We start from the raw sequence: 9214 nt of genomic DNA, 5'->3' as shown, positions 1-9214 counted from the left end.
CTGTTTAAGGCTTTAAAAGGTTGCAAACATACTTGCTTTCTTTTGATGCTTGTCTTTTCTCTGACATTTTCCTTCTTCTCCTTTGCTCACACTGTTATTTAATCCTATTGGTTGTGGTGACCCATGTGATTCTTCATAGCATTCCAGCACTACACAGTTGTCAGGGGAACAAAAAAAGGTGCCAAAAGAGCACTGAAAGAATGCAGATTTTTAGTGAGGGGGATTTGGTGGTTTGTTCAACTGCTCTGAATATCCTACTTCCAATGTGAATAAGGAGGATGTTCAGTGGAGCCCTTAAAAAAAAAGGAACTAGTGGCCAATTCTCAGAGAGCCTGGACCACAGACAACCAATTTTGTCCCATGATTTCAGGATACTGGAGCATTTGGATATTTTTATCCATAACCTGCCTCTCCTGATTTCAGCTTCTTGCGGTAGCAAGCGACATGCAGAGTGATTCCAGAGGGTCTTTTGAGCTCTCCTCAGGATCTATGACATTAAGCCAAAAGGAAGCCTTCTAAAACAGTGCGGAATGTTTGTGAAAATGCACTCATCTGCAAACACATGTTGCAGCTAAAAGAGAGCCCTAAGCATACACTCCAGTCCACATATACTTTCAAAACATGCCGATTTTTTAAAAGTATGAATTAATTACTCTCTGGAACTGCAGATTTCAAGACAGAGCTCACCCTTATGTGTCGAAGTGTCTTCTTCAGTATGGTCCAAGACCAACGCATAGTTTCATAGTTGCAATAAAACATGAAATACATAATTCCTCCATATTAGAATAGTCCTTATTTTAATAAAATAGTCCTTATGTGCCTTGGAATACATATATTAATTTTATGGATTTTAGGGGGTTCTTCGCCTCTTTCTCTGTTCTATTAAATGTACAGTTGAAATTGAAATACTTTTGCAATTAAAAGCATGCACAAATGTCCACATTAGATCCAAACAAGCAGATGACTTCCAAGAACTGGAAGCTGCTCCGGGCCAGAACGTGCCCTGTCCAGTACCGCTGCTTCCCCTAGAAGTCGCCTGCCTTGCCTGTGGTCCTGGCTCCAAGCGTGAGAATGACGTTGCAAATCCCAAAAAGATTCTCCCGCTGCCCCAAGTGTCTGAGGCCCAAACATATGCTCAGTTTCTCATGAGAAAAGAGTGAGATCCTTGGCTATGTTACAGGGCTGTGTTCTGCCGGCCAAATCGTAGTGTGACCTTTTGCTTCAAAGTATACTTTATTTCTCTCTCCCCCCCCCTTTCAAAAACAAACAATATGAGAAAAAAAACCCAATAGAATTGTTTTACCGGATAATTAATATCACCTGCTTTTTAATCAGATCCTTCCTGCGCTCCAAGCTGCTAATATTAATGGGAACAGATCCACGTACTGGGAAAGGGGTGTGGGGAAAACTCTCGGGTATTTACTAGGTGAAATGTGATGCTGCACAGGCACTAGCTTCCCAGGCAGTGCTGTGTGACAAGTGCAGTTTTCCTTCTAAAGGCACATCATGCCTTTCTGGTGCGGAGTTGAGGCTGGCAAAGCAGATTACAATTAGAGTTGATAGGGATTTATTTAAAGGAATGCAAAAGATGCATTGGAAAGGTATGCGCAGACCAAATTTCACCTTCTGAGGAACACAAAAGAGGGTGGTGGTTGTGGGTTTTCCGGGCTGTGTGGCCGTGGTCTGGTAGATCTTGTTCCTAACATTTCACCTACATCTGTGGCTGGCATCTTTAGAGGTGTATTTCAGAGAGAAGTCTGTTATACACTGTGTCCAGTGAGAAGGGAATGTTTTTAGTGGGTTATATATTGTCCATGTCCCAGGGTGGGGAACCAATCAGTAAGTGTTTGGGTGGAACTTGCTATGCAAAGGTGTGGTTGACTGTATTGTAATGCGGGTGGGGTTTTTCAGTCCAGGGAATGATTCACATTTGCACTTCCTGCAGCAGCAACAGCCTTAGTGAATGCAAACCCTGTGTCTGGTGGAGTCCATTGTCCATGAACCCAGCATGCCCTTGGCCTTTGATTCTGGTGTTTTTAAGTACTGGTAGCCAAGTTCTGTTAATTCTCAGAGTCTCTTTCTTTTGTTGAAGTTTTCTAGGTGCTTGTGGATTTCAAAGGCCTCCCTGTGCAGTTTGACAAAAGAGGGAGTTCAAAAACCGGTCGACTCGAGTAATGAGCTGCTGGGACTGTAGACACCAAACCAAACAAACAGGACAGGACCAAGCAGAAGCAGCCTGGAAGGCCCCAAGACTAGAATTCTGAAGGCTCTACTGATTCTGACTAATAATGCTACTGCAAAACAGCTGCAGCACTTGGCAGAGTTTGCCCATGGATACCACGAAGTCTCCAGCTTTCTCTCTAAAGAACTTCTTCAGCTGGTTGAAAGCTAATAGGGATTTAGGACCATAAGAGCTTTGGCTGTCAACCCGAAACCACTCACTGTGGAGTAGTGCCATTGAAATCCATGCAATTACGGAGGTTAAGTGCTTTGAGAACGGTAGTCTTGACTGTTACTGGCAGCATCTCACACAGCGGTGGGATGGAGCAAAGGAAAAAGTCAAAGAAAATCTACTTAACAGGTGAATGGCTCAACAATTAATTAGATTTATTTATTTAAATACACGGCCTGGAGGGATGCACTCAACAGGAGGGCTCAGTTTATCGGCAGAGTGGATCTCCTGTGGGCAGCACAGAGATACCGAGTCAGTGCTTAAAATATGCTGCTCATTCACTGAACACTGAACTAGCAAACTGCCCTCCTGACAACAGGGGTCCCTCTGGAACTCTACTTTTCTCCAAAGGAGGCTGTTTTTAAATTTTACATTCCAACTTTAAAAGGGTTCTGGAACTGATGTAAAGTAAAGTTTCCCCTTCAGTCGTGTCCGACCCTGGGGTACCACTGCGAGCAGTGATTTCATAGGCAAGCCTCTTTTGTGGGATAGTTTGCCATTGCTTTCCCCTGCTATTCTTTGCCCCCTAGCTATGAGCTAGGTACTCATTTACCGACCAAGGAATGGATGGATGGCTGAGTTGATCATGAGCCAGCTGCCAGGATATCTGACCCACAGGGGGCTCGAACTTCTGACTGTATGAGTGGCAGTGCAAGCACTTAACCAATATGCCACGCGGCTCCTGGAACTGATGTACAAAGCCCTAAACAATCCAGGGCCAGCATATCTGGGATTGTCTCTCCTGGTGTGTTCCTCGAAGGTTGCTATGATCAGCAAACAAAAATCCTCTGGGGGTCCCTTGCCCTAAAGATGTCCTGCTAGCCTTGACCAGGCCCATGGCTTTTTTCACCCTTGTTCCAACCTGATGGGATGTTCTGCCCAGTGAGGCCAGGACCTGATGCAATTCCACAGAGCCTGTGAGACAGAGCTGTTCCACCAGGTATATGGTTGAGGCCGCTACGGTTACCATCCTGGCCTCCTCAACCATTTGACCTACCCTTCTCCCCCTTGGCAATTGGTTTGATTTACTGCCATCTTGAAATTATCAAAACGTTATTATTGTTAATATTTGATATTGTATATTACTGTAAAATGGACTTTTAAATTGTTGGTAGACACCCTGAGTCTGCAAGTGGAAGGGTGGGATATAAAACATATTATTATGTTTACCATCACATCTGCCAGTTGGTGGTTGGCCTTTCATTACAATTTGAGCCCTACCCATGTTGTAATGTATTGGCGTGGTATTCATGCGAATTCCAGCAGGGCTGTCTTTTAAATCTGACAGCTGTTGATTTTGTCAACTTGAAGATGTTTCAAGTGCAACCCAAGTGTTTTCAGAGTGGAGCCCAGGGTGCTGATTACCACTGGGACAACCTCAGCTGGTTTGTGCCATAGTCACTGAATCTCAATCTTCAGACCATGATATTTAGCAACCTTCTCGTGTTCTTTATCATTGACCCTGCTATGTCAATGATGGTCACTTTCTTGTCCTTGAACACTGGGATGTCTGGTGTGTTATGTGCCAATACTTTGTCCATTTGGATTTGAAAGTCCCACGAGATCTTGACCTTCTTGTTATCCATGACTTTAGAACATAAGAACATAAGAACAAGCCAGCTGGATCAGACCAAAGTCCATCTAGTCCAGCTCTCTGCTACTCGCAGTGGCCCACCAGGTGCCATTGGGAGCTCACATGTAGGATGTGAACGCAATGGCCTTCTGCGGCTGTTGCTCCCGATCACCTGGTCTGTTAAGGCATTTGCAATCTCAGATCAAAGAGGATCAAGATTGGTAGGCCATGGAAATCGACTTCTCCTCCATAAATCTGTCCAAGCCCCTTTTAAAGGCTATCCACGGGTTAGTGGCCATCACCACCACCTCACTGTGGCGGCATATTCAAACACCAATCACACGTTAGCGTGAAGAAGTGTTTCCTTTTATTGAATCCTAATTCTTCCCCAGCATTTTCAATGAATGCCCCTGGTTCTAGTATTGTGAAAGAGAAAAGAATTTCTCTGTACAGCATTTTCTACCCATGCATAATTTTATAGACTTCAATCATATCCCCCCTTAGCCCGCCTCCTCTCCAAAGCTAAAGAGGTCCGGCAAGCGCTGCATAGCCCTCTCCTCATAGGGGGAAGGTGCTCCAGTCCCTCAATCATCCTTGCGTTGCCCTTCTCTGCACTTTTTCTATCTCCTCAATATCCTTTTTTTTTGAGATCACGGCGACCAGAACTGGACCGCGGTACTCCAGATCGCGGTTAGCACCCACTGCTTTATATGAGGGCATGACAATCTTTGCAGTTTATTATCAATTCCTTTCTAATGATCCCCAGCATAGAGTTTGCCTTTTCACAGCTGCCATGCATTGAGTTGACATTCCCATGGAACTATCAACTAAGAGGCGCCCTAAATCCTTTCACTGGTGCTGTGACTGATGGCACTGACCCTGTAAGCGTGTGTAATGTGAAGTTTGGATTTTTTGCCTATTATGTGCATCACTTTTACATTTTGCTACATTGATTTCTGCATTTGCCATTTCTGAGCCCACTCACCCTAATTTATCAAGGTCCGGCTTACGGAGCTCTTTGCAATCCTTTGTGGTTCTCACCACCCACTACATAATTTGGTATCATCCTGCAAACTTGGCCCTTACGCTACCCACCCCTACTTCAGGTCATTTTATGAATAGGTTAAAGAGCACTGTGGATCCCAAAAGCGGATCCTTAGGGGGACACCACTCCCAGACATCTCTCTCCATTGTGAGAACTTCCCATTTTACACCCACTCTTTGTTTCCTGTTTCTCCAAGCCAGTTTTTTTTAATCCGCTTAGGAGGGACTTTCCCCTCTTATTCCTTCATTGCTGAGTTTTTCTCAACAGTCTCACAGGTAGAGGAACTTTGTCAAAAGCTTGCGTTTGGAAATCCAAGTAGACAATGTGCACCGGTTCACCTGTCCACATGCCGCTGTTTACCCCTCAAAGAACTCTAGTAAGTTTGTAAAGACAGGATTTGCCTCTGCAAAATAAGCGTGCTGACTCTTTCCTCAGCAGGTCTTGCTTTTCTACATGTTTATAATGTTATCTTTAATGATAGATTCTACTAATTTACCAGGACAACAGATGTCAAATGACTACGGGTCTGTAATTTCCCGGGTCCCCTAGATCCTTTCTTAAAGATTGGATTGTGACATTGGCCCATCTTCCAGTCTTCAGGGATGGAGCCTGATTCCAGGGATAAGTTGCATATTCAAAGTGAGAAAGATCAGCAATTTTCATGCTTGAGCTCTTTAAAGAACTCTTGGGTGAATGCAATCTGGGCCACAGGGGATTTGGTAACATTTAGTTTTATCAATGGCTGCCAGAACTTCTTCCTTGTCTACCACTATCTTAAGCTAGTTCCTGCGGATTAGCTTCTCCTAAGAAGCTTGGTTCAGGTGCAGGAATGTTCCTCACCTCCTCTTGGAGTGAGGAACAGATGCAAAGGAATTCATTCAGCTTCTCTGCCCAATCTCCCTGCCATCTTTTAGCTTGCACCCTTTGTTCCTTTGTCATCCTAACCCGGCCTACAGCTTCCCTTGCTGGCTTCCTGCTTTTTGACGTGTACTTGAAGAAGGAGCTTTGTTTGTTTGCTGGTCTTGATGTTACGCATGGCCATCGCGTTCCCTCATAATCCTTTTTGCTTGCCTCCCTTACAGCTAACTTGCTTCTCTTTTGCCACCATTTGTGTTTCCCTCTCATATTCTTCATCCAGCTAGCCAAACTGGGACTTCCATTTTTTCTAAAAGACATTTTTCTTTTTTCTGATAATTTCCCTCAACCTCTCTTATTGTTGTTAACCATGGTGGCTTTCTTTTTTTGGGACTGGAGTGCTGCCGCTTTTTTCTAACCTGTGGAACACATTCCAGCTGAGCTTTTATTACTGTGTTTTAAAATAACCTCCAAGCATCCTGGACAGTTTTGACTCTCTTGATTTTTCCCTTTCAGCTTCCTGGCACTATCCCCCCCTCATCTTTGAGAAATTTCCCTTTCTGAAGGCGAATGTAACTACATTAGTAGTTGCCACTTGTTAGCATGCTGAGATACCTTTGAATCTGACAGCATTGTGTAATTAAGCTGTTCCCCTATCGGCTCAACAACACTTGACTTCCTGCACCCAGGTCCTAGGGGTCCCACATAGAATTAGATCTAGGATCACCTCTCCCCTGGTTGGTTCCCACAACCATCTGCTGCTCTAAGCCACAGTCATTTAGCATATCAGGAATGCTCTCTCCCCTTACTATGACCTGAACATGCATTTTTTCCAGTTTATATGGGGATAGTTAAAATCACCCATTACCACTACATTTTTGTTTTTGTTGGCCTCTCTAATTTCTTTTTCCATCTCAGAATCCTCTTGTGCACTTTGGTCAGGGGGACGATAATATATTCCTAATATTAAACTGTCCCTTCACCCCTGGTATTGATATCCACAGTGATTCTGTAGGGGAACCAGCTCCCCTTGCCATTGTCTATTTTTATGTGATTAACTATGCTCTATAACTTTGATGTAAAGGGCGAATTCCACCCCCAATCGCTTTATCCTATCCTTCCTATAGAGCCTGTAGCCTGGTATAACAGCATCCCACTATGGTTCTCCTAGAACATTCCACCATGTCTCTGTAATGCCCCACTATATCAAAGTCCTCCTTTAAAACTCTGTACTCTAGATTTCCCCCATTTTTTAGAGTCGAGATGCTTCTACTATTAGCATAGAGACACCTGTATACTCCCTGTCTCTGTCCTTAACCTGGGATTGATGTGCTTTACCCTCCAAGTCTTTTGTAGACACTATCCCTTGTCACATGCACATTGCTATGTTCCTCGCTTGTATGTGGTTGATTTAGAAAAAACCTCCCTCTCTGTCTGCATCCCCATAGATACTGTATTCCGAACCGAAGTCACCTCAGCTCCTGTCGGCTTTCCCCAGTGATCCAGTTTAAAAGCTGTTCTGCCACCTTTTTAATGTTGGCCAGCAGCCTGGTTCCCTCTTTGGTTAAGATGAAGCCACGTCCACGTTTATACAGGCCTACCTTGTCCCAAAAGGTTCCCCAGTTCCTGACAAATCCTGAAACCCTCTGCCTTACACCACCTTCTCATCCGCGCGTGAGACCCTGTATCTCCGGCTTGCCCTAAGCGCTTGCGCCCTCTCGCGTGTGGAGCGGGTAGCATTTCTGAGAATGCCACCTTGGAGGTCCTGGACTTCAACCTGTTTCCTAGCAGCCTAAATTTGGCTTCCAGAACCTCCGGCTACATTTCCCAATGGATGCGTTGGTGCCCAATGTGGACCACAACTGCTGACTGACTCCCACCCCAGCACTGTCTAAAAGCCTATCTAGACTGAAGCTGGTGACATCCGCCAACCGGCATACCAGGCGAAGGCAAGTCACCATCGCGGTCATCCTTAGCCTCTAACAAACCCAACTCTCTACATTTCTAATGATCCGAGGAAGATCACCCACTACAAGGGAGCCCCACCTCCCGAGGGGTATCCTCAGTCTTGAGAGGATAGCTGATCACCGGATTGAAGGAAGGGGATCCCATCTAAGGGAGCATCTTCCACCACCTCAGACTGGCACCCTCCATCCACAAGGCCTTCATTCTCCATGACATCTGAAGAGATGTCACCTTGGGAAGTGGGACCGAAGCTGTTAGGTCCCTAACAGCCTCGTCTGTCACCCTCTCTGCTTACTCTTTCAGCTTCTCCAGGTCTGCCACCTTGGCTTCAAGAGAACGCTACGTTCCTACGGCAGTGCCAGGAGCTCATTGCAGCGAGGGCACACCCATGACTTCTGTCCTAGTGGCAGATAATGGTCATACATGTGACACTCAGTGCAAAACACTGGAAAGCCCCATCCCCTGCTGGCTTTTCTGCCTTCATTATCTGATTTGTTTAGATATGTAAATATTAAGCTTTTAGTCACTGCCCCCCTGGAGCTATCTGCACGTACTATCTGTCAAATATGTCCTTATTAATTTAAAAAACAAAAAAAATTAAATTAAAATTGCTTGCGCGCCACCTAGAACGTAGCGCCGGCTAATTCCAGAGACTGAAGACTGAAAGCCCCACAGCTTTAGGGACAAAGCACCTCTCAGGACAAAGAGGAACAAGAGATGAACTCTGGTTAGCAACCCCTGGTGAAGCCCCCACCTTCCAGATTCAGCAGCCTTGCAAGGAGAAAAAGAGATAACCCCTGTTAAAATACACTGTTTTAAAAGCTGTGGCTTTGAGAAAAGCCCTCCAAAATGAACACCTGCAGGTCACTCTGCTCTTCCTGGCCAAGTCTCTTCTGCTGCTACTCCTCTCTGCTGGTTCCAGAGACTGAACTAAAGCCCCACCTTTAAGGACAAAAGCCCCACCTCTCAGGACAAAGAGGAACAAGAGATGAACTCTGTTAACCCCTGGAAAAAGGGGTTAACCCCTGGAAAAAGGGGTTAACATTTTCTCTGGAAAATGTTCCCTCCAGTTTTTAATCATCCTGATGTTGCAATTCTTGCATAAATTCCAGTGGATCATCATGGCCACTGAGTTGTGCCTCTGTTTGTACTCAGTCTGGGTGATCTTTTTGCAGCAACTGAGTATGTGATCTACAGTTTCGTTGGCTTCCTTGTACAATCTATGCTTTGCATCATCTGAGGATTTTTTGATTCTGGCCTTGATCGCATTTGTCCTGATCACCTGCACCTGAGCAGCTAAAATCAGTGATCCGTTTTCCTTTTT

The sequence above is a fragment of the Sphaerodactylus townsendi genome, linkage group LG13 (genome assembly GCF_021028975.2).
Source record: "Sphaerodactylus townsendi isolate TG3544 linkage group LG13, MPM_Stown_v2.3, whole genome shotgun sequence".
Classification (NCBI taxonomy): domain Eukaryota; kingdom Metazoa; phylum Chordata; class Lepidosauria; order Squamata; family Sphaerodactylidae; genus Sphaerodactylus; species Sphaerodactylus townsendi.
This window is presented reverse-complemented; position numbering follows the sequence as displayed.